The 23,224-nt window shown below is 37.4% G+C and overlaps 1 non-coding gene across 1 annotated transcript; it reads right to left on the bottom strand.

The window, feature by feature from the left end:
• Nucleotides 1-14,284: 14,284 nt before the first annotated feature.
• LOC142176835 (small nucleolar RNA R71) lies at nucleotides 14,285-14,391 on the bottom strand. Its single transcript, XR_012705642.1, has one exon. It is a non-coding gene; the product is annotated as a small nucleolar RNA R71 (small nucleolar RNA).
• Nucleotides 14,392-23,224: the final 8,833 nt, after the last annotated feature.

The following is a 23,224-nucleotide window of genomic DNA, read 5'->3' on the forward strand; positions in this document are numbered from 1 at the left end:
TCGTGGTAAAACTCCAAAAATACTAAATTCTAGTTTTTTTTCAAAATCTCACAATTTCCACCAATTTTCATGTTCCAATCCATATATAATTCATGTATTTAACTCACAATGAGAAGAAATCACTTACTTCATCGTTTAAAATGACATTGTCCAGCACTTCCTTCTTTGCGGACGCGGCAACTCCTCTACGCACACGCGGCAGCTCCTCTACGCGAACGCGAGACAGGGCCCGCGAACGCGAAGCTATACCATCCTGCCCTTCACGAACGCGGTTGCCCAATCGCGAAAGCAAATTCAAAATTCCATGATCAGGCCAACTTCTCTTACGCGAATGCGACATGCCTATCGCGAACGCGGAGTAACACTGACCAACACATCGCGAACGCGGCTTCCCCATTGCGAACGCGTAGAACAAAAAGACCCAGACCTAAATTCCTTCTTCGCGAACGCGTGAGACCTTTTGCGTTTGCGATGAACAAAACCAGCAACAACTCAGCCAAATTTGGTCTGAAACACACCCGAGGCCCACGGGACGCTGTCCAATCATACCAACCAGTCCCAAAACATGACACAACGTTGCTTGAGGCCTCAAATCACATCAAACAACATCAAAACTATGAATCGGCGATCAAAACCCTTCGTTAAACTTTTAAACTTCGTCGAACGCATCCGAATTATACTTAAACATTCCGGAACGACGCCAAACTTTACGTGCAAGTCACAAATCACGATACGAATCTATTCCAAGGCTTGAAACCCCAAACAGACATCGATAACATCATAATCCACTTCAAACCAAACTTATGAAATTCAAAAACCTTCAAATGCCAACTTTCTACCACAAGCGCTGAAATACTCCTGAGCGGTCCGATTCTCAACCCGAACATACGCCCAAGTCTGAAATAATCATACGAACCTATTGGAACCTTCAAATCCCAATTCTGAGGTTATTTACTCAAAAGTCAAATCTTAGTCAACTCTTCCAACTTTTAAGCTTCTAAAATGAGAATTTTCTATCTGAATCAACTCCGAACTTACCGAAATTCAATTCCGACCACACGTACAAGTCGTAAAATATGAAGTGAAACTACTCACAGCCTCAAACCGCCGAACGACGCACTAGAGATCAAAACGACCGGTCGGGTCGTTACATTTTCCCTATAAAGTTATTCTCTTCTAAAAATCAAAAAAAACTTTTATCTACAAGATTATGGGTGTGTTTCGTATTGAAGGAAAATATTTTTCAATTTTTTCATGTTTTATTGGCTTAAATATTTTGAAAAATATTATCCTCCAATTAGAGGAAAATATTTTCCCTGTCAAAAGAAAAGAAAATATTTTTCAAAACTCTTTTTCAACATTCTCCACCCTATTTCCCATTCCCATCCCCATCTCCTCTAACACAACCCATCCATCCCGCCCCCAAACCACCACCTACTCCACCCACCCCAATCCATACCCATCTACACCACTCCCACCCCAGCCGTGCATACCACCCATAATAAATAGAAATATTATTAAGAGTACATTCTTTTCATATTGTAAATATAGTATTTTTTTTTCAACAAAATGAGTATAAACTTTTCATGATGTAGAAAAAATATTTTCTTTTATTTCAACAAAACGAGTATTTTTTTTCATGACGTAGAAAAAGTATTTTCTTTCATTTCAACAAACTAAGTTTTTTTTTTCCTGAAATAGAAAAAATATTTTTTTTCCAACAAAACGAGTACTTTCTTTTCATGATGTAGAAAATATTTTCTTTCATTTCAACAAAATAAGTATTTTCTTTTCATGATGTAAAAAAAGTATTTTCTTTCATTTCAACAAACTAAGCATTTTTTTTTCATGATGTAGAAAAAATATTTTTTTTCATTTTAACAAAATGAGTACTTTATTTTTATGATGTAGAAAAAGTATTTTCTTTTCCTTTTCATGATGAAGAAAAAGTATTTTCTTTCATTTCAACAAATGGAGTATTTTCTTTTCATGATGTAGAAAAAGTATTTTCTTTCATTCAACAAAATGAGTAATTTCTTTTCATGTTCTAGAAAAGATATTTTCTTTTTTAGCAAAAAAATATTTTCTTTTTAGTTATCGAGCTCAAATTGTAACGTTGTTCTTGTGTAAAAAAGTAAATTAGTACATTAGTTCCTTTGAGTTTGTGTGAATTTTGAAAAAAATAATTAAATTCTTGAAGAAAATAGAGTTCCGGAGGGGGACGAGGGATCGGGGGGGCCTAACCAAACACTAAAAAATATTTTTCACCCACCAACTAAACAAGTAAAAATAAATGATAAAATCATTTATTTTTTTAAAAATATTTTCCTTCGTACTAGACACACCCTATAAGCCATAAAATTTCTTTGAACATGAAATACCACGAACGACTGATAATGAAATGCAAACAGCCACCAGATTCCACAAGCAAATGCGTGAAAGGCTAAACTTCATGACGAGAACTTCTGAACCTTCACCAATCATACCCTTATCAATTTCAAAGTACATTAAAGCACCCATCAACCCATAATTCCAATGAATGACATTGTTCCAATAAGTGAGTGTGGAGCAGAGAGAAGTGGTGGCTGCAAAACGCCAGCGTTGGCAAACGGTTTTCAGTTGTACCAGTTACTTTGTCGGGAGTCATAGCAGGATCTTGATGAGGATGTCGTCGACGGTGACCATCATTGACTGCCAACTCCCACATGTTTCCCGGTGACCCATAAGATTATAGAGTGAGAACAGACTAGTGCCAATTTAATGCAAAGTTGTAGTTCATTTTGCTTTGTCAACAACGTATTTACTTTGGTTGTGAATTATATAAAGTAATGCAAGTATCAAAATAACAAGTAAATTAGACAACTAGTATATACGGAGTTTTATGAGTTATTTCTTAAAGCATGAACAGCTCATCAGTCACCACATCGTTTTAATGGAATTTCCGCCACCCGTACTATCACAATCACGGAACGTTCCACGGTCTTGTACTATGTTAGAAATTCTAAAAAAAGGGGCCCTAAAATTCCCCCACCATCTACCCCTCTCTAGGTGGAAAGACTTAGGTATTTATAACACAAGTTTTAAAGGTTTTATTTCCTACTCATGTTTTATTTTATTAAAAATCGACCAACTTTGGTCGGTTCTGGGTTTAATTTTGGCATAAAATGCTTGTTTTGACAGCTACACCACCTGCCAGCATATCAATACACCTAATAACAATAACACAACAATAACAACAACAACAACAATACTACAACAACCAAAACATTCAATAAATACTTTAAAACTAATAAATTAAAGTTCAATTGAACATAAAAATCCAAAATCAAGTTAAAACTAATTACAACTAGTTCAAAATGGTTCTATTTGTCTAGTTCAAAGTATATAAAAGTCAAGGGGTGTTTTCTACAATATCATCATCACCGTCTAATGAACTTTCATTTACAAGACGATATAGAGAACAGTCTTGTGGAGGACGGGAAGAACGATCACGGGGAGGACGGGAGGAACGATCAGGACGGGAAGAACGATCACGTGGAGGTCGACTCTCTGGAGATGACTCATGAGATCGGGGCAACGGAAAATCTCCACTAGATAGGAGAGTTCTGATCTGAGCTTGCATGCCAAGGAATTGAGCATCTCTAAGCCTTTCTCTTTCCTTGGTCGCTTCTAGCTCAGATGTGAGCTTTGTCACTGTCTCCTGCATAGCGGAGAGGCTCTCCCTATTAAGTTGCTCGCCTTGCGAGGAAGTCCCTATTCCTCGCATTCCACACTTATAGCGATGGAAGTTTTTAGTAGGAAGCTCGTATACCTTCCCCCATTTTGGACCGCCAACAGACTCCAACCATATTCTTTCAGCATCCTCGTCCGAAGGTTGGGTTGGCTCACCCGATTCACCAGCTGGATGACTACGGATGAATTCATCCACGTTACTTTGGTAGCGACCCTATATTATTTTAAATTAAATCAGTATTTCAAAATTTTTATAAAAGTAAATTATAATACTTAAAGAAAATTAAAAGCTTACATATGCAGTCGAGGCCCGGTTCTCGACCCACCTATCTTGATCCCCCTCTTTCTTCTTCTTCACAATATGCGTCCCCTTGAATAGCTCATCATGACTCATTGGACTCCCATACTTCTTTTCCTGAAAACAAATTAATTTAGTTAATAAATAGAATAGATATACGTAGAAAAGTAAAATAATTTAAGCAATTACGTACCAATCTTCTTTTTATTGTCCCTAGGCTGATTGCACCTCCAGTGTGCAAGGAGCCTCTCTTCTCGGATGCGCGAGCTTTCTTTCCTTTTTCGCTCCTCTCTAAGAACTTTGCGGTAAGCCATTGCCTTTGCAAATCATTCCACAAATTCTCAAGTAACCAGACAGGCCTCTTATTCTTCTTTCTAGCATCCGAGAAAGCATCCGCCAATCTCTTGCGAGCTTTATGATGAAAATTTGCAGCCACTTCCGTGCTATAGCGGTCTTCCCATACACACTTGCTCTGTATTTCAAAATTTAAATATTAGATGGAAACATCATAAATATAAATTATTAAACTGTTTAAAAGAACATTTATACCTTAAATTGATTGAAAATTTGCTCCTTTAGTGAGAATGGAAAATCAGTCCAAGTCGCATAAGGGCCATCATAAAGCTTTCTGATGGCATTGGTGATTATCTTTGTAGTCTTATTACCCTGCCTGAACCTGCAATTTAATAATAAAAATACATTAATATCTTAGTAAAAATGTTACAAATCAATAGACGCAAAAATAATGAATAACACGTACCCATCACCCTCAAGGACTATGATGATCCTGCCTTATCGATCATAATGCACTACCCCGTCATCACCATCCGAAGCATGTGTATCATAGGCATGTGAAGACGGTGTAGGCGGGTCAGAGCTACTTCCTCGCAGGTGAAGGCCTGTAATAGATGGAGTCGATGATGAAGATGGTTGTGATCCCTATGACTGCGACATAGCTGGATGCGACCCAAGTGGATATGATACCGATGGTTGTGACCCGAGTGGATGTGACATGGATGGATGCGATCCATGTGGCTGTGACATGTAGGGATATGATCCATGTGGATGTGATGTAGATGGTTGTGAGGCAGCCGGACTGTATGTCGGACGTATAGTCCTATGGCCCTGTGATGGAAGACCTAGTGTCTAAATGAAGGTGTACGGCTCGTGATGATGTGGCAGCTCAGTATAGTCGTGTGGTGGAGGATAATACATAGGCATCTCTAAAAATGGTGGACAAGATGGAGTATTATTTTCTACCCTCATCTTTCCCTTCGTACCCTTTTCTCGACCCCGAGAACTAGTAGGGTCATTGTTACCATGACCCTTGCCTGCCATCTGCATAATATAATACACATTTAGATTGAAACATATAAGAAACTAGCTATAAAACGAGAGTGCTTTAAAAAACTAACTTTTTAATCCTCATCGACGTATTGTTCCTCGTCCGAGAATTCTTCGTCCTCATTTTCTATAATTGTTACTTTATTTATATCAACTTCTTCCAATATGCGTTCAGGATGTTCCAAATCATTTTCTAACTGATCGTCCACTATTTGGTGAACATTGGAGATATCGTTTTGATATGCAACATCTAACACATTCTCGACTTCCACCCTACCAACAGGCTTAGTTTTTATTACAACCCACCAATCGGACTTATTCCACCGCAATGGATAAGGAGCATAATACACTTGCCTAACGTTATGTGCAATTATGAAAGGCTCATAGCGATCATACTCCCTCGTATGATTAACCTCAATTATGTTGTATTAGTTGTGTACTCTTGTACCTCTTGTTGGATTTGGGTCAAACCACTTGCATCTAAAGAATATCAATTTCTTATATGGCCAACCTGTATATTCTAGTTGTAATATTTCTTTGACCACACCATAATAATTAATATCTCCAACTCGGTTGCCATCACCACCTTGAACCCACACCCCGCTGTTGTTGCTATTTTTATTTTTAGAGCAATCCTCTGTATGAAACTTATAACCATTCACTACGTACTTAGACATTGTTGTGACCTGAAGCCCAGGTCCCCAAGATATATCTTTCAAAAATTGATTTACACCATTATTTGGATTATTTACCTATATAGTGTTAAAAAAATTCATAAGTTAGCACAACTTATGAATCAATTTTTATAGTGGGAACATCAGAAGAAATATATACACACACACTTACAAACTGTTTGAACCACGTATCAAATCTCGTATATACAACATCATGGCCAAATTGACCCACGAAGTGACTGTGACATATCAAATATTTTTAGTAGTTGCATCAATATGTAGTCACGGTAAATTTTATATTTTGATAACTAATAAGTCAATACTTACTTGAGAAATGGTACAACTTCGGGACAATTTAGCAACACATGAAGTGTAGCTGACTTGTACTCCATATCACTCAAACTTCTCTTTCTAACATCCTTAGAACATCGGCCTGGTTGATTGAATATAGACATTGGTGGATATAATGGATCATTCACACATTCGACCGTGTGCCTATTGGTCCTATTCCTAGAACATGACACGTTACTCTCAAAATAATAAGAACAAAAATGTGTAGTTTCCTTTGCAAAATAGGCTTCGCATATAAATCCTTCAATCCCATTCCTCTGCTTAACAAATTGTTTGCATTTGCCAATTGTCCTACATAATGTCATGTTAGCCAAGAACATTTAAATAAAATAGAATATTACATCAAACTTATAATATTACCTCTCAAAAGGATACATCCATCTGCATTGAACATGCACTCCAAGTCGTGCCTCATGTACAAGGTGTATTGGAAGGTGTTCCATCACATCAAAGAAACCACATGGGAATATTTTTTCCATCTTACTAGAAATTACATGGATGATCTGGTCCATCCGAAGTAGGTTTTCTTCCCTTAATGTAGTAGAACACAAGTCTTTGAAAAACAAACTAATCTCTGTGATGGGTTTCCAGATTCTTTCAGGCAAACCACAAAATGCAATAGGTACTAAGATCTCCATGAAAACATGGTAGTCATGACTTTTCAAATGGCTCAACTTCCCTACCTCCATATCTACTTTTTTTCCATGATTCGACCCATAACCCTCAGGCATCTTCAATTTCGTAACCCAATCATAAATTTGTCGTCTTTCCTCCAAAGTGAATGTGTAACTTGCTTTGGGCTTGAACACCTTACCATTGTTTGTTGTCTGCAAGTATAATTCAGGCCGCCTGCAATATTCTTGTAAGTCCATTCTAGCCTTCGGGTTATCTTTTGTCTTACCTTTAACATCCATCACTGTGTTGAACAAATTGTCAAAATAATTCTTCTCAATATGCATGACATCAAGGTTGTGTCGGAGAAGATTATCCTTCCAATAAGGCAACTCCCAAAATATACTCTGTTTCGTCCAATTATGATTAACACCATATCCAGGGAATCTATAAGGTGGAGCCTCAGTAACTTTACTGAAGTTCTGGACCCTCTCCCAAATTTCCTCACCTGAAAGTATCGGAGGTGGAGAATCATATTCCACTTTATTCTTTTTGAATGCATTTTTTATCCTTCTAAACTCATGATCATCATGCAAGAATTGACGGTGACAATCAAACGATGATTGCTTTTCGGCCATGTTTCAAAGTGAACGTTTTACTATTTTCCATGCAGTAAGGACAAGCTAGCTTCCCAGCAGTCATCCACCCAGACAATATTCCATACGCAGGAAAATCGTTAAAGTCCACATTAAATTAGCACGCAAATTGATATTCTGCTTGGTTGATATGTCATATGTTTCAACACCATCATACCACAATTATTTTAGCTCATCAATCAAAGGTTGCAAATATACATCAATCAAACTTTTCGGATTACGTGGACCGGGGATAATACAATTTAAGAATATATATGGACTAGTCATACATAACTCAGGTGGTAGATTATAAGGTGTAAAAAAGACAGGCCAACATGAATATGGTGTCGCAGATATAGAAAAAGGCATGAAGCCATCCGCACACAGACCTAACCAAATGTTCCTTGGTTCACTAAAAAAATCTGGATATGTCCTATCAAAGTGCTTCCAAGCTTCTCCATCTGAAGGATGACATATAACACCAGGTGGTCTTCTATTTTCAAAGTGCCATCTCATATGAGGAGCAGAAATCATCGACGCATATAACCTCTTTAACCTAGGTATAAGAGGTAAATAATGCATCGCCTTGACATCGGCCATATTCCCGCTGGAAAGCCTCTTGAAACGAGGCTTTTCACAAAATTTACAATTGTCTAAAGTTGCATCATCTTTATAATATAACATGCAACCATCTTCACAACAATCAATTCTCATTGACGAAAGTTCTAACTTTTAAACCAATCTCTTTGCCTTATAGAAATCACCAGGTAAGTTGATATTAGGGTCAACTAGTTCACTCATAAGGTCAATGAAAGAGTCCATGGCTGGTTGAGGAATATTTCAATTAAATTTGATACTTAGTAATCTAACTGTAACAGACAACTCAGAGTGCGGACTTCCTTCGCGTAGTGGACGACTAGCTTCCTCTAACTGTTCATAAAAATGTTTTGCGTCATCATTAGGAGTTTGTTCAACATTTTCATTGGGCTCACCCCCGAAGTACATCCCAAAAGCATCCGTAACCATATCCTGAATTCTAGAATCAAGATTTGTATTCTCCACCGACCTACTACTTTCACCAACAACCATGTTATGAAATATCCCACGGCTACCATCGATCTCTCCATGATTAGTCCACACAGAGTAATTTTCTATAAAACCCTTCCTATAAAGATGAAGCTTAACTTCCTCCGGTTTTTTAAACTTCATACAATCGCACCTGACACAAGGGCACCTAATTACTCCTTCACTTTGGTATGGTGGAAGTGACATTGCATATCTAATAAAGTCATCAACCCTTTCTACAAAATCCTCCCGCAATCCCCGCCGATTAGGATAATTCCTATTGTACATCCAAGTACGATGTTCCATCTATATAAATAAAACAAGAACAAATTAATTTATTCTACAATTATAAATTAATTATATCTTTTTTAGTTAATTCAAGATAATAATTTTTTCCTAATTATACCAATTTATATCCTAAAAGTTCAATTCATATCCAAAAGGTCCAATTCATATCTTAAAAGTTCAATTCATATCCTAAAATTTCAATTCACAAGAACAAATCCTAAAAACTAAAATTTCAATTCATATCCTATGAGTTTAAACATAAAATAACTAAACTAAAGAAATTCAACCCATACCCTAAAAGTTCGATTCACAAGAATAAATTTATTTATTCTATAATTATAAATTAATTATATCTTTTTTAGTTAATTCAAGATAATTATTTTTTCCTAATTACACCAATTTATATCCTAAAAGTTCAATTCATATCCAAAAGGTCCAATTCATATCTTAAAAGTTCAATTCATATCCTAAAAGTTCAATTCACAAGAACAAATTCTAAAAACTAAAATTTCAATTTATATCCTACGATTTTAAACATAAACGAACTTAACTAAAGAAATTCAACCCATACCCTAAAAGTTTAATTCACAATAACAAATTAATTAATTCTACAATTATAAATTAATTATATCTTTTTTAGTTAATTCAAGATAATAATTTTTTTTTTAATTACACCAATTTATATCCTAAAAGTTCAATTCATATCCAAAAGGTCCATTCATATCTTAAAAGTTCAATTCATATCCTAAAAGTTCAATTCACAAGAACAAATCCAAAAAACTAAAATTTCAATTCATATCCTACGGGTTTAGACATAAACTAACTAAACTAAAGAAATTCAACCCATACCCTAAAAATTCGATTCACAAGAATAAATCGTAAACCCTAGATTCTAACTAAACTATTCAAGAGAATACAAAGTTAATAATTCAATTCTAACTAAACTATTCAAGACAATACAAACTCAAAATTGAAACACTCATCAATTAAAACTAATTCATAACTAATTGACTAATTAACAAAACTAATTAGTTAATAAAACTAATTAACAAAACTAATTAACACAAGACCTAAACCCTAATCCTCAATAAAATGCAATGTTAAAATAATTGAAATACTAATCAATTGAAACTAATTCATAACTAATTAACAAAACCTAAAAATAATAAATAAATGGGTTGTAATTCAAACCTAGAATTTTTAGGAGATGGAGAAGGAGAGGGGTGGCAGTGGTAATGGCAGCGGCGACGGCGTCGGTTGGGCGGTGGCGACGCGGGGTGGGGAATGGGATTTATGTGAGGGAAATAGAGAAGGAGAGGGGAAGGTTTTAAGTGAGGGAAATAGAGAAGGAGAGGGGAAGATAAAAGAGAAATGGGGGTTCCCCCGCTTTTCAATTCTGATTTCAGAATTACCGACCAAAGTTGGTCGGTAATTTTGGTCGGTACATTAAGTGTTGACCGTTTTTTGTGTTTTTTTCTTAAAATATTATAAACTATAAAAAATATATTATAAACTACAAGCATTTATTTTATTTAACTATGCAATTATTATAAATAATTATAAACTATAAGTATAATTTTTATAAATAATTATATTACTATTTAATTTTAATAAATTATAATAGCATCTATCTAATTAATTTTTCTAAGTTATAATTAAGTATGTGAGTAATTTCTCTCTCTCACACATACATTATATTGTAATTGATGCTAATAACTTCTTTTTTCATTCGTTCATCACTAATAATGCATGACATAGATTAATCGATATATAGGTCGAGACGTTTTGATGAATCATCGATTAATATTCATCGATACATCCAAGTAAGTTATAAGTCGATGAATCAAGTCTATCCCTAAAAGAACCCGACCCTGTGGTCCTAGCGCTTCGTGTTCTTATATATATACGGCTATACCTATGTGTGTGTATATATATATACACACACACACACACAAACACACTTCACTGTAATACTTTAACTATATATATAGCTTGTTATAGTATATGTTAGTGTGTATATATATATAGCTTGTTAAAGTTTGACCATGTTTGACCTATTAATTTAACTCGTTTACTTAATACTAATAACTTCTTTCGTTTATTTAATTTGTGATCCATATATATATATATATATGTCAAAGTGTGTGTGTGTGTGTGTGTGTGTGTGTGTGTGTGTGTGTGTCAAAGATGTTTAGTATTAATTCTTCTATTTTTCATTCATTCATCACTAATAATGCATGACATAGATTAATCGATATAGGTCGAGACTTTTTGTTTTTACTATTAGTCGATATAGGTCAAACATTTTATTTTTAATATTCATCGATGCATCTAAGTTATAAGTCGATGAATCAATTTACAAATAGATATATTTGATGATAAATTATATATACTAATTAGGATCTACACAAGTCTATCCCTAAAATTAAAGAACCTGACCTCGTGGGTCCTAGCGCTTCATGTTCTTATATATATACGGCTATACCTATATATATATATATATATATATATATATATATATATATATATATATATATATATACACACACACACACACACACACACACACTTCATAGCTAGATTAATCGATATAAGTCGAGACGTTTTGTTTTTACTATTAGTCGATATAGGTCAAACGTTTTGTTTTTAATATTCATCGATGCATCTAAGTAAGTTATAAGTCGATGAATCAATTTACAAATAGCATGTTATATATAGTATATGTTAGTGTATTCATTATTTGTATTACAAAAGTGTTAACGAATTACATTTATATTATTTAGATAGTAAATATAAAAGTAATTCGAAAGTTTGACCAATGTTGACGTAATAACCGACCAACTTTGGTCGGTTATTTTGCAGAAAATAACAATTACCGACCAAAGTTGGTCGGTAAATGCTTCCCCTACATTAACCGACCAACGTTGGTCGGTAATTTTAAATATAAATTCTTAAATATTATAAAACATTTTAAATAATAAAATAATTATTAAAATTTAAAAAATTGGATCCAGATTACCAACCAACGTTGCTCGGTAATCCAAAATTTTCTTGTCTGACCAGTTGGGTCAATTTGTTGACCAATTTACCGACCAACGTTGGTCGGCATTTAGTTTAAAAAAAAGTAAAAAAAAATAATCCAGTTTTCGTCCAAGCTGGACGGTTTTTGGTCGCTTTTTTTGACCGACCAACGTTGGTTGGAAATATTTGCTCGGTTTTTAGCAGATTTTTAGTAGTATTTTGTATGCTTTAATGATAAACTATACTTTATTTACACGTAATCGAATCTATTTTATGTATAGGTGAATTTGAGATGAAAGTAGAGCAAAAGGAATAATTGAAGTCTAAAGCGTGCTCGATAACAGTTGAAAAAAAGAAAGAAAGAAGTGAGCAGCGGATAAATGAGAAAGCTGGCGAAGCAAGCTTAATAGCTCGCGTGGGAGCTGGTTGGGCGAGCCTTTTAGCTTGTGTGGGAGCAGGCTAGGTGAGGCAGGAGGCAAGGTCCACCTCGTGTTAAGGCTGGCGACGCCAGGTCTGGGGCGAGGTCCTGCTCGCGTGAAGCCTCGCGAGACGAGGTCTGAGGCGCGCACACTCCGAACTTTGAAGGCTTACTTCGTCTCCTGGTTTGACTAGGACTTGGCCTATGTCGTTTAGGTCTTTTCCTACACATATAAATAGACATAAAATGCCACTTTTGAAGCAGTTTTGCAACCGAAGGCAAAGATAGCTCGTGAAACAACTGTTGGGAGTTAGAATAATTGATTTCTACAGTCTTTCATCTTTACTTTGTAATTTAATTATGCAAAACATCTGTGATATTCTTACTATGAGTATGAGTAGCTAAACTCCTAATCTAGGGTTTTGATGGAACCTATTGGAGGATGATTTTCCTGTTACGTTAATATATATTTGCCGTAGTATTTTCTCTATTTTTTCAACTATATTATTATTGTTGTTGATTGAAGGCCTCTCAATCAACTGTGCATATTTAGTGTGTATTACTCGGGAGAGAGTGCATATTTAGGTAATTGTTGAACAATATCACTCCTAACGTATATGAGGGATCAATACGAAAGGTTTAAAAGTGGGATTAGGGATAACAAAACCTTGGTGCGATCCGAGTGAGCCGTACTTAATGCCAGCTAGAGTAATTCAGGAGAATATGTCTAGTAAATTGTGGTAGTTACTCAGGAGATAATTACAACACTCAGAGCATTCATGATCGGTAGAGAAGACTTAGGCAAATTTATAGAAAACGTAGCGGAAAGGATTCCGACAATAGGGGAAATCATAATCTTAGATCATTCCAATTCTTGTCAACAACCCGTTAGTAGTTAATTATTAATTATTGCATTTTCATTACGTGATATTTAGTTAGTAAACATCAAATTTGTTACTTAAATATTTCTAAAGATTGATGGCGTGAATTTGTGCGAGTCTAGCAGTTATGTTTAATAGGTTAAATCCCTGCGGGATTTGACTCTGGACTTATTAACCAGAATATATTTGCAACGACAGCTAATTCCTTTTTACAAGGCATAGTTGGGTGTGATCAAATTTTTACGTCATTGCCGGAGATTTAACGGTGTTATGCAGCTCCAGCTAAAAGAAGTTTTAGAATTCTTAGTGTAGCCAATTTTCTTCATTTTAAACCAAATATATTGAAATTCTAACGTTTGTAGTCTTGGGTGCTACAGGTGCATGCCTAGAAACTTCTCAAGAACTAGTGAATTGTTCGAAGCATTATCAAATCCTAAGAAAGTTTTCAAGGCACTGAATCGTGCAAATAAGAAGGGCAAACAGCAACAGAACTCAATAGAACAAATCGAACCAGACATAGATGACGGAGTAGAAAATCCAAACAACAGAAATAATGAGAATGACCCGAACAATCAGGGTGTGGTGCCTCTTGTGCCAGAAGAAACATTGTATGACTGGGCACAACCTACCGCTGAAAATCTGGCAACCGCAATTGCAGTCCCTCAGATACAAGCGGAGTCATTTCAAATCACAAACAACATGCTACATATGTTGCAGAACAAGGGACTGTTCTCAAGTTCATACATTCAAGATCCTCAGCAGCATCTGAAGAATTTCCTGTCAATATGTGTCACGCAAAGGCAACTTAATGTGACACCAAAAGCAATAAAGTTGTTATTGTTTCCATTCTCGGTGATAGGAGAAGCTCAAACTTGCTTAATTCACTCCCTATAAACTCCATCACTACTTGGGAGGAATTAGTCAATCAATTTTTGAACAAGTTCTACCCACCCAATAAGAATGTCAAACAAATTGATGATATATTGAGCTTCAGGCAGAGACTAACAGAAACACTACAAGAAACGTGGGAGAGGTTCAAGGGTATGCTGGTTAAATATCCACATCATGGCATTCCAGATCAGATGTTGGGGCAGAGGTTTTACATGGGACTGGCAGACGTCTTAAAGGCCAATGTTGGTGCTTCAACAAATGGAGCATTTTTTAGCAAAACATTCAGAGAATGCACGATCCTACTTGACAAAATGGCCCAAAACTCAGGATGGATGGCAAGATACTCTACGATCACTCGTGTAGTTCATTCAGTGGCTTTGGACCAAAACAACTCCATAACTGAAAATATGGCCACTCTAATGACGCAAATGAGTATCCTCACCAAAAAGATCGATGAATCAGGCTAGAAGCAGCAAGTACACATAGTTGACGTAACTAATGGGGGCATATGTACACCATGAATTAACCAACCATATGTATGCCCATGGAGTGCGGAAGGTGACAACCAGCACTATCAGGAAGATATGAACTATGTGTCCAACTATGGAGGACACAAGCAAGTTGGTCAGAATTGGGGGCAACAGAATCAACAATATAGGCCAGCACGGTAGCAGTACAATAACATCAACAATCCTGGAGTTATGCTATCACATGGTAAAGTTGTGCCTTACCAAAGGCAACAGGGTTGCAACCAACAAAATCAGTAGCTAGCTTATTAACAGCCTCAACAATAACAGATAGTGAGACAAGATGATGGGTTTGCTGAACTTAAAGGAATGTTGCAACAACTGATTGGGTCCAATGGAAAAATGCAAGAGAGGGTGGACTCACATGAATCAGCGATAAAGGGCATTGAGATTCAATTAGGACAGATTTCGAAGGCTCTAAATAATCGTCCCCAAGGGACGTTACCTGCAGACACACAAGTCAATCCAAAATAGCAGGGCCCGAAACATCTTATGGCAGTGAGTCTAAGAAATGGTAGAGACCTATATCTAAAGCAAGAAATTGCTCGCGAAAGTCAACCTACGGAAACCCTTGTGCCAGTACCCATTGAGATAGATGATTCAACAGGGTTAACTGAGGTGAGGGTACAACATGCATAAAAGAGCACAAGCAAAGAAAAAGAGGTTGTAAAGGAGACTAAGGTAGCACAAGAAAAGACAGTAGAAGCAGTGCTTGAGCAAGATAAAACTCAAATCACAGGACCGAAGCGACCTCCAACACTATTCCCACAGAGATAGGCCAAATATCAGAAGGATGAGCAGTATAAGAAATTCATGGAGATGTTGAAACAAATCCAGGTGAACATTCCACTAATTGACGCTTTGCGAAAGATGCATGGGTATGCCAAAATGATGAAAGATTTAATGTCTCGCAAATTCGACTTCCAAGACCTGTCCACTATTATATTGACCCAAACTTGTAGTGCAGTCATGGCGAGACCCATAGCTGAGAAGTTATCAGACCCAGGGAGTTTCACAATCCCATGCACGATAGGCATCTATGCTTTTGCTAAAGCATTGTGTGATTTGGGGGCAAGCATAAACTTGATGCCCTTGGATATCTACAAAAGGTTAGGCATTGGAAGAGCAAGACCCACATCAGGTATCCTTGATAATGGTACAGGTTGAGAAGTTTGTGTTCCCAATAGATTTTGTCATTCTGGACTGCCGGATTGACGAGGAGATTCCTATAATTTTGGGAAGACCATTTTTGGCCACTAGGAGAGCTTTAATTGATTGTGAAACTAGAGAGCAAAAAATGAGACTAAATGATGAAGAGATAACATTCAATGTGTAGAAATCTATACGGCGACCAAGTGAATTTGCTAACTGCTCTCTAATAGAAGCTGTGGATGTAATTTTGGAGGAGGAAGATGAGACCTTGAATGCTAAAGACCCTCTAGCAGCATGTCTTATGAACTTAGATGAAGCAAATGGAGAGGACTTGGCGGAGTGGGTACTGTCTCTTGAAGGCCAAGGGTTTTGGAAAAGAGAGCTCGAATTTGAGCCTTTGCACTTGGAAGAAAGAAAAACTCCTCCAGCTAAGCCATCGATAGAAGAGCCACCAAAGTTGGAACTAAAGCCACTACCACCTCATCTCAGGTATGATTTCTTAGGACCTAACTCAACTTTACATGTTATTATCTCATCTGGTTTGTTAGATGTGCAGAAAGAACAACTTTTGCAGGTATTGATTGAGTGCAAAATTGCAATTAGTTGGACCATTGCAGACATTAAGGGTATCAGCACGACCTTCTGTATGCATAAGATTCTACTGGAAGATGGCCACAAACCTTCCAGAGAACATAAAAGAAGGCTGAAGCCCAACATGAAGGAAGTTCTGAAAAAGAAGGTGATAAAGTGGTTAGATGCGGGGATCATTTTCCCCATCTCCAATAGAAACAGGATCAGCCCAGTCCAATGTGTGCCAAAGAAAGGTGGGATGACTGTAGTGCAAAATAATAACAATGAGTTGATATCAACAAGAACAGTCACGGGATGGCGAATTTGTATGGACTACAGACATTGAACAAGGCCACCCGAAAAGACCACTTTCCCTTGCCATTCATTGATCAAATGCTAGATAGACTGGCCAGGAGGTCTCATTTTTTCTTTCTGGATGGATACTCGGGGTATAATCAGATCTCCATTGCTCCGGAAGATAGAGAGAAAATGTCATTCACCTGTCTATATGGCGTCTACGCTTTTTGGAGAATGTCGTTCGGCCTATGCAATGCACCCACCACATTTCAAATGTGCATAATGGCCATCTTCACAGATATGGTAGAGTACATAATGGAGGTCTTTATGGATGATTTCTCAGTGGTGGGAGACTCATTCTATGATTGCCTACAGAATTTGAAAAGAGTACTGAAAAGATATGTGGAGACTAATCTGGTGCTCAACTGGGAAAAGTGCCATTTCATGGTACATGAAGGTATAGTCTTGAGGCACCTAATGTCAAGTAAGAGAATTGAGGTAGATCGTGCAAAGGTTGCTGTGATAGAAAAGCTTCCACCACCAACTTCCGTCAAAGCAATAAGAAGTTTCCTTGGCCACGCCGGTTTCTATAGACGGTTTATAAAAGACTTCTCCAAAATTGCTAACCCCTTGGGTAAATTGCTTGAAAAAGATCACCCTTTTGTGTTTTCTAATGACTGCAAGGTAGATTTTGAGGAATTGAAGAAGAGGCTGGTGACAACACCTATCATAGTTGTACCATACTATGGGCAACTATTTGATCTGATGTGTGATGCGAGCGACTATGCTGTTGGAGCAGTTCTTGGGCAGCGAAAAGATAAAGTCATGCATCCAATATACTACGCAAGTAGAACTTTGAGTGGTGCCCAACTAAATTACACAGTGACCAAGAATGAGATGCTAGCAGTGGTGTTCGCATTTGACAAATTTAGGTCATACCTGATAGGCCCGAAGGTAATTGTTTATACTGACCATGCTGCTCTCAGGTACCTAATTGAGAAGAAGGAGTCAAAGCCGTGCCTGATTCGATGGGTGCTACTGCTACAAGAATTTGAATTGGAAATCCGTGATCGAAAGGGAACAGAGAACCAAGTGGTTGATCACTTGTCTAGGCTGGAAGGAGCCGAGAAGAAGGTTGAGGTGGAAGAGATTGTGGAAACTTTCCCGGATGAACAATACTTAGCGACGAGCCTCGATGCTACACCATGGTATGCAGATATTGTAAATTACCTGGCAAGCGGTATTGATCCTATTGACTTATCTTCTGTGCAAAAGAAAAGTTTTTTCCTGATTGTCGCATATATTTCTAGGATGAACCATATCTGTTTAGGATTTGTCTTGATAACATGATTCGGAGATGCATTCCTGAGATAGATCAATTTTCTGTTTTGCATGCATCTCATGCTTCACTGTATGGAGGACATTTTGAGGGCGTTAGGACAACGGCTAAAGTGTTCGAGTCAAGTTTTTATTGGCCGACGCTATTTAAAGATGCACACTTCTGGGTGAAAAATTGTGATGAGTGCCAACAGATGGGGAATATTTCCCGTCGACGTGAGATACCCATGAACCCGATCCAAGAGGTAGAAGTGTTTGATGTGTGGGGAATCGACTATATAGGACCATTTGTTAGCTCATACAATAACAAGTACATACTTGTAGCGGTGGACTATGTCTCGAAATGGGTAGAAATCGGCACACTTACGACAAATGATGCGAGGGCAATTATTGGTTTCCTGAGAAAGAACATCTTCACCCGATTTGGCATTCCAATAGCTATCATCAGTGATGGGGGTACCCACTTCAGCAACTGAGCCTTTGAAAAGTTGTTGGAGAAATATGGCGTTCGCCACAAAGTTGCCACTCCGTATCACCCACAAACGAGTGGGCAAGTCGAGGTGTCAAACAGAGAAATCAAAAGTGTTTTGACCAAAACTTTAAATACTACTCTGACTTATTGGGCAAGAAAATTGGATGTTGCGTTATGGTCTTACCGCACTGCATTCAAAACTCCGATTGGAATGTCACCATATAAATTGGTGTTTGGAAAGGCATGTCACTTGCGGTGAAGTTAGAACATAAAGCCTTCTGGGAGTTGCGATAATTAAATCTGGACGTGGAGGCCGCTGGAACTAGTAGAGTCACAGGGTTGCATGAACTTAACGAGTTTCGGTACCATGCTTTTGAGAGTACAAGGTTATACAAGGAAAGAATGAAACTGGTGCACGAAAAAAATATTCTTGAGTGAAATTTTAAGCCGAGAGACAGGGTATTATTATTCAATTCGAGATTGAGGTTGTTTCGGGGCAAATTGAAGTCAAGATGGTCATGACCATTTTGTGTGGTAGAGATTTACCCTACCGTAGCAGTAGAGATTGTTGCAGAAAATGACTCTCGCATATTCAGAGTCAATGGGCACAGGTTAAAACATTATTTGGGCATGGATGACGCGAAAGTAGTGTCGGTGACTCATTTGCTCGAGCCACCAATGTTGAGCGAGCCTTAAGTATGATTACATGCGTCGTGCTGCGACATTAAATCAGGTGCTTCATGGGAGGTAACCCATTGTAACGTTGTATTCGGCATGCCGTGATGTTAACTAAGGCGCTCGTTGGGAGGAAACCCAATTCGTAGTTGATTTTTAGTGCAGTTAGAATTTTTCTTTTCGTTTTTAGGAACTAACATGTTTGCAGGTGATTTCAGCAAGTCGTACGCAGTATCTCGCGCTTCCTGGTCTCCAGCGAGTTGGGTCAGGCTTTAAGCCATGCGGCACCAGGTATTGAGCTCGCTAATGAGCTCGCCTTGCATGGGTTATAGCGAGACACATCTCGCGGAATCCCTCGCGTCGCCTTCCTCTGAGTTCGCGTCTCCTGCCTCTGAGTTCGCGTCGCCTGCCTCTAAGCTCGCGTCGCCATGTATGTCGCTCGCGTCGCCAGGTTAGTTTTGTGCTTTTATTTTCTTTTTGTTTTGTTTTCCTTTAATTCCCCATCTTAAAACACACATGCCTAAAAGAAAACACACTGGACGCCCCAATTTTCCTCCTCTCCTCCCACACAAACCCCACTGCGCACAAAACACACCCTCACACACTCACGCAAAACCCTGCCAAACCCTCCCTCTTACAACTCCATTGAAGACAAACAATATTCTTCTATTTCCTTCACTTGCAACAGAAATTCAAAGGCAAATCCCTTCTCTTAAACATCTATTGTATGGTTTCTATCTCCATTCTTTGACAATTTTGAGTTAAGTGAATGCATGACATTGGACACAAAAAATTGGGATTGTTCTTCATTGTAACCATGTGTTTGTGTGTCCCAACCCCATTAATCCCATAATAATGGTGTTGCTATTGTGTGAACAAGTGGTAGTACAGAACTCCCAAGCCGATTTGGGAGGGTGAGGCAATCCCTCACCCCTACAAGCACTCCCATGGCACTAGTGTATGCTAAGTGTTTGTTATAATGCCTCAAAGGCATTCTTTGTCCCCATTGGAGCCCGAGTCTCCGGGATTATAAGACTAGTGCTACGTAGTTGTGCACCACTTTAAAATCTTAAGTGTGGGGTGGCTCACTGGTAGCCCGATGCTTCGAATGTGGAAGAAGCACCCATGTGACATTGCTTGATTCTCATGCTAACAAACGTGATCAGGGAGTTTTTCCTACACCCTACTTATTTTTTTCATGTTTTGTCAGTTGTATATGCACTGAGGACATTGCATGAAATAAGTGAGGGGTGGGGCTTGTAAAACAAAAATATTAGTCTTATTTTAGATATTTGTTTTTAGTTAATGACGTCTTAGCCTTTTAAAGTAGAAAAAAATTAGACTCTTCCCGACGATGGATCTCCTAGCCAGTTTTCTTGAGAGAATTAAGTCTAAAGAAAATAAACCAAAAAGATTTTCTTGTAGGTAGTGTAGTAATTCCCCCTTGGTTTTTCTTTGGGCCGCGGTTCTTTTCCAAGGGTTTTATTTGAATCGGGTGTAGTTAGTTTTAATTTTTAGGAGTAGAAATCACTAGGCTATGAGTTGAATTGTAGTGATATCTCTTAACTTTGTTATGCTTTGAGAATAGTTAGTACTCTGGTTGTGACACTTAGGCTCAGTTTTTGACTCTAGTATAAGTACCTTAAATCGTAGATTCTTAATTTGCTTGACTGCTTTGACTGGAGTGTCGTGATAAAACCAATCCCGAGTGAGTTATGTGCCATATCTGTGTGAGGTTTGTATGTATTTAGTGCATTGCATTTGATGTTTAGAACTTGCCCCGTGTTTGTGCAAAGCGAAATGGTAGTCTTGTTCAGTCTGGGAAGTGATATAGGCATTTCTTTATTGAGCCAGATATATAGAGTTTACCCGCCTGAATGTCATATAACGTAGTTAACCCCTTCGAGCCTATAATCCTGTTTTTTTGGTAACCACATTACAAGCCGTACCCATTTGTTTAAATCGACCATATATTTGAACCTTGTCACCACTCATGAGCACTTGAATTATAATGAATTATGTAAGAGTTAAAGTGTGGGGTGGTGGTTTGGCTTTTGAGTGGAACAAATGAAATAAGGAGAAAGGTGCACCGTTTGAAAGAAAGAAAAAGAAAATGTCAATAAAAGCCACTTGGATTGAAAGAAAAAAAAAGAGAGAAAAAAGAAGAAGGAGAAAAAAAATAGATGTATTGTATGAAAAATAATTCTTGATGGTGGTGGCTAGTGATATACTTGTGCTTAAAGAAGTATAGGGTAATATAAATTGAATTGAAGGTGGAATTCTGGTTTAACATAAGTATGAGATGTAGTATTAAAGTATATGTATTAAAGTGTTTAAGGGAGGTGTAGTCACTCATATCCAAATGTATCATACCCGACCCGCAACCTACAATACAACCAATTGAAGTCCTACTTGATCCTAGACTTAATGAGCTCGATTAGTAGAGTATTACACTACAGACAAGCCTATGGTGCATCATTTGTGGCATATGAATGTTATTTATGAGAGCGGTGAATTTTTCCTATATTGAGTTCCTACGTTCTTAAAATTCATTGTGTGTGGAATTAAGCTCTTTGTTGGGTGAGAGCACGTGATTCATAAAGGAAAGAAAATGTCATTGGCCTCCATGTTAGAGTAAGTAAGTGATTTGTGAATAAGGCATGGTATTTATGAGTCAAATCTTGAGGTGAGGATATTACACCTTTGTGCTTAGACTATTTTAAAGATTTTTGGTGTGATGAGTTAAGGAAATTGCTTAAAAAGGTTGTGTCTATAAGGGTAATTTGATTGTTCGAGGACGAGTAATGTTTAAGTGTGGGGTATTGATGTGTGGCTATAATTCCATATTTTAGTATATTATTTGCCTTGTATTTTGTATGTTTTAATGATAAACTACACTTTATTTGCGCGTAATGGAGTCTATTTCATGTGTAGGTGAATTGGAGATGAAAGTAGAGCAAAAGGAATAATTAAAGTCTAAAACGTGCTCGAAAATAATTGAAAAGAAGAAAGAAATAAGTGAGCATCGGATAAATGAGAAAGCTGGCAAAGCAAGCTTAATAGCTCGCGTGAGAGCTGGTTGGGCGAGGTCCACATCACATTAAGGCTGGCGACACCAGGACTGGGGCGAGGTCCTGCTCATGTGAATCCTCGCGAAGCGAGGTCTGAAGCACGCACACTCCGAACTTTGAAGGCTTATTTCGTCTCCTGGTTTGACTATGACTTGGCCTATGTCGTTTAGGTCTTTTCCTACACATATAAATACATAAAACGCCACTTTTGAAGCAGTTTTGCAACCGGAGGCAAGGATAGCTCGTGAAACAACCGTTGGGAGTTAGTATCATTGATTTCTACATCCTTTCATCTTTACTTTGTAATTTAATTATGCAAAATATCTGGGATATTGTTACTATGAGTATGAGTAGCTAAACTCCTAATCTAGGGTTTTGATGGAACCTATTGGAGGATGATTTTCCTGTTACGTTAATATAGATTTGCCGTAGTATTTTCTCTATTTTTTCAACTATATTATTATTGTTGTTGATTGAAGGCCTCTCAATCAACTGTGCATATTTAGTGTGTATTATTCGGGAGAGAGTGCATATTTAGGTAATTGTTGAACAATATCACTCCTAACGTATATGAGGGATCAATATGAAAGGTTTAAAAGTGGGATTAGGGATAACAAAACCTTGGTGCGATCCGAGTGAGCCGTACTTAATGCCAGCTAGAGTAATTCAGGAGAATATGTCTAGTAAATTGTTGCAGTTACTCGGGAGAGAATTACAGCACTCAGAGCATTCATGATCGGTAGAGAAGACTTAGGCAAATTTATAGAAAATATAGCGGAAAGAATTCCGACAATAGGGAAAATCATAACCTTAGATCATTCCAATTCTTGTCTACAACCCGTTCATAGTTAGTTATTAATTATTGCATTTTCATTATGTGATATTTAGTTAGTAAACATCAAATTTGTTACT

This window comes from Nicotiana tabacum, chromosome 22, assembly GCF_000715075.1.
Source record: "Nicotiana tabacum cultivar K326 chromosome 22, ASM71507v2, whole genome shotgun sequence".
Classification (NCBI taxonomy): domain Eukaryota; kingdom Viridiplantae; phylum Streptophyta; class Magnoliopsida; order Solanales; family Solanaceae; genus Nicotiana; species Nicotiana tabacum.